This window comes from Pteropus vampyrus, unplaced genomic scaffold (assembly GCF_000151845.1).
Source record: "Pteropus vampyrus isolate Shadow unplaced genomic scaffold, Pvam_2.0 Scaffold26, whole genome shotgun sequence".
NCBI classification, from domain to species: Eukaryota; Metazoa; Chordata; class Mammalia; order Chiroptera; family Pteropodidae; genus Pteropus; species Pteropus vampyrus.
The window spans coordinates 14,213,032-14,215,814 of NW_011888807.1; the positions used below are offsets into that span (position 1 = coordinate 14,213,032).

Below are 2,783 nucleotides of genomic sequence, written 5' to 3' on the forward strand. Positions count from 1 at the left end.
TTAGATTAGCGTTTGCTCCAAAATTCTTATTCTTTATTATTAGAATGAATTTAAGATGAAAAAACCACTCAACAGTAACAACAAACAGAAGATTTTTCCAAGTCCTATTTTTCCAAGTCCTTATTTATAAACAAAAAAATCTAGAATAGTAGGTATTTTAGTTGGAGTTTTATTTTGGCAATTTCATAACTTCAGCAAACCAAAAACTTAAGACCATTATTTTAATTCGTTATTTTTTTTAAATAGCATATTTTGACACAAGTAATCTTTTTACATGTAATATTGTTTCCAAAATAATTTTATATACCTATTTCATTAATTTAAAAATGTGCTCATTAAAGAAACTACAAAAATGCCACCAAAATCAGCAAAGCATATTTAAAGTACAATTCAGTTCTCATCTCAGCTTTAATTCATGTAAACCATTGCGTGTTTTAGGTGTTTAATTATAGGTACAGAACTCCTAATTTCTGCAAAGTCTGTGTTATTAATTCTGAACAAAATATTTCCAATATCCAGCCCTGTGATCACACAGGTAGCTGAGCATGTTATTGTTCAAGCAAATGTGTTATGAGTCCTCAGATGATGGACTACACTGAGGCCAGATGTCAGAGGTGCTGGAATTGACAATCCGTCAGTAATTTTCTATCTGTCGCAATAGCTCTGACCCATTGAACTAAATAAATATGTTTAATCACTGACTGGTCAACTTATCAAATGCTGCCCTGGGCTAAGGGTAAGGACTTGTCAAATGTAGAACAGATAAAGCAAGAACCACAGCCGTAAGCAAACAAGTAACTGAATCTTTTATCTCTATCCCTTTCCATCTCACTTTGAGAAAATCAGACATGGAAATCATATGAGGAAAGCAAATTTTAGGCTAAAAATAATAGACAAATACTTCCTTAAAAATTTACTTCATTTCTTCCATTCTTTTCTATATAAGACAAACTGTTCAAATGTTTCAATTAGAATGCAGTTATATAAAGACAACCTAAGTTCAATGACAAGCAACACTGAATGCCAATAATGGGGAAAGAGTCACGGAAAAGTTGTATCAAACAGTAATCAGGACATATGGCAATAGTAATTTGTGAATAAGGCCACTTAGTCCCTAAGATAAAGCTCTCCTCTGGGAAAAAAAAAAAAAAAAATACCCTTCAGCATTCCAGTAAGCTAAGGGATTCAAAATTGCTGAATATGAACAGTTACATGACAAGCCCATTCCATAGAAACATTAATCATAGTTAATGAGATAAAGGCTTTAGTAATGTGTGACACTGGTTAAGTGATAGATCAACCATCCTTTCATTGAATGTGCCAACAGCTATGTGTTTATAAAGGCTAACCTCCATCACTATCCTGGAATGAAAAAAACAGAAGATCAGATGCACTGTATTGACCACAAACAGTAATAATTCTCCAGCAGGATTCATGGAGGCGCACAAGAGCATTCTCAGTATTAAGTTCTCTATGTCTTACTTTGCCACTGCCATGCACTGGTAGCCATGACAGAAGACTCTTGAACTTGTTTATTCACACTTGTTTAATCCTGATTCTACACACTGACTCAGCCTGTGGGGTTAAGAAGATGAATGAGAGGAGCCAGGGCCACGAAGGGGTCAGGGTCATGATGTCACTAGATCTCATTAACTACATCACTCAAGACACCAGTCACTCCTAAGATCAATCCCTGAAGACTCTGGTATAGATATAGGGAAACTACTTGAATGAAATAAACCGATTTTTCTTAGAATTGACATCATATAAAAACAAAACTATTTTAAATTTGCTTTCTAGTCCTAAATATATTTCTTAAGATAGTTTTAAGAAACAAAGACTAAACTACCTATAAACTCTCAAGCAAAAAAGAGATAAACATTTTTAAAGGGGTCATAAAAGTCTAAGTAGTCCATGAATTAACAATTACTTTGCTGATTTTAACCATGTAAAACTTGGCCTATTGTATGTGCTAGTTTGTTTAAAAAGATGGAAGAAGGCCTAGTATTCACAAAGGTATCACCACAATTAGAAAGCTAGAAGACAACTTTTTTTGTGACAGAAATATTAATGATTTTAACTTACTTTACAGAGATTTTATAAAGTATTTGGCAGTATGAAAACTTTCAAGAAATCACAATGTTAGCATTTGGGAGGACTTATTAATCATGTTTCTCATTTAAGTTATTTCTATTTCTAAATGTTCTTTGAAGAAATAAAAACAAACTATGTTAGAACTTATCCAATTTGACCAAATTATAAAACTATTTATTTACATATACAGTATTTTATCTTTTACTCAAGTAGTAAACAAAACTGAATCCATTTCACAGATTGTCTATTATTAAAGTGATAGTTTTGATGAATAAAAAATACAGAAGTAATGATGTACTCTTTTATAGTTTTCAATATTTCTAAAATAAGAATATGTAACATATAATCAGAAAAATGTATAAAAATAAAAAATAAAGAAAAGGAAGACAAACAAGAAAATGTACACACTAGAAAGGTCTTTATTGTATAGTTCAAATTCATGGGTCCAAAGAAAAGAGAAATGTGATGTTGGTCTAAAATATGCCCACTTATATGTATAATTATAAAATTTAGGTAAAAATATTTTGTAAATAACAAACATACAATTTACTTCATAAAATACTTTATACACTAAGTGTAGGTTAAATATATGTCAAAAATTAGCTTTTTTGCTTAATGCATTTTTTTAGAGAAACAAAAGAAGATCCAATTTATATTCTAGAAATTTAAATTTATTTACAAGAAACTGT

General features: G+C 30.7%; 1 protein-coding gene across 5 annotated transcripts in view; it reads right to left on the reverse strand.

Moving 5' to 3' along the window:
* The window catches only part of ROBO2 (roundabout guidance receptor 2), a 562,940-nt gene that overhangs the window by 485,183 nt on the left and 74,974 nt on the right, over positions 1–2,783 (reverse strand). The gene's annotated exons all lie outside the window — the stretch shown is intronic.